We start from the raw sequence: 915 nt of genomic DNA on the forward strand, positions 1-915 counted from the left end.
GTGGTTCTTAAGCCACTTTGAATCAGATTTACCTGGAAGGCTCTTAAATAATCCCAGATTTAAGGTCCCCATTCCTGATTCAGTAAATCTGAAGTACGTCACTAAAATTTGTATTTGCCTAAGTGATTTAAAAAATTCTCTGTAATCATGGTAAAATATACATAGCATAAAATTTGCCATCTTAACCATTTTTAAGTGTGCAGTCAATGGTGTTAAGTAAATTCTCATTGCTGTGCAACCACTACTGTCCATTTCCAGAACACTTACCTTGCAAAATGGAAACTCTATTTACATTGAACAATAACTCTCCATTTACCTCTCTCCCCAGCCGCTGACAACCACTATTCTATTTTCCATTTCTATGAATTTAGCTATTCTAGGTTCCTCATATAAGTGGAAGCATACATTATTTGTCTTTTTGTGACCAGCTTATTTCACTGAACGTCATGAAATCAAGGTTCATCCATGTTGTAGCATGTGTCAGAATTTCCTTTCTTTTTCATGCTGAGTGATATTTCATTGTATATATGTATCACATGTACTTTATCCATTTATCTGATGATTACTCTTCCCCAAGTCATTTTTAAAATATGAAATACTTCACAAATTGGCATATCATTTTTGCACAGGTGCCATGCTAATTTTCTTTGTATCATTCCAATTTGAGTACACATACTGCCAAAGCCAAGGACCCCAAATTATTTTTGAAATCACTGATAAGGCAATTTTTTCAGATGCACATTGGTGGGACATTAAATCAATCTAATTTGGTGACCAATATTTTTTAAAAACATAGAATAGAAGAAAATAAAATAGGTAAAAATTGTAGTAATAGGGAAACACATTATTTTAAGTATTTTATTTCTGTATGTGTGTTATTGTGGGAGAGAGGGGTTATGTGAACTAAATCAGGAC

The 915-nt window shown here is 33.0% G+C and overlaps 1 non-coding gene across 1 annotated transcript; it reads right to left on the reverse strand.

The window, feature by feature from the left end:
• Positions 1 to 584: 584 nt before the first annotated feature.
• LOC112439386 (U6 spliceosomal RNA) lies at positions 585 to 692 on the reverse strand. The gene has a single exon (XR_003027682.1). It is a non-coding gene; the product is annotated as a U6 spliceosomal RNA (small nuclear RNA).
• Positions 693 to 915: the final 223 nt, after the last annotated feature.

The sequence above is a fragment of the Pan paniscus genome, chromosome 2 (genome assembly GCF_029289425.2).
Source record: "Pan paniscus chromosome 2, NHGRI_mPanPan1-v2.0_pri, whole genome shotgun sequence".
Taxonomy (NCBI): Eukaryota; Metazoa; Chordata; class Mammalia; order Primates; family Hominidae; genus Pan; species Pan paniscus.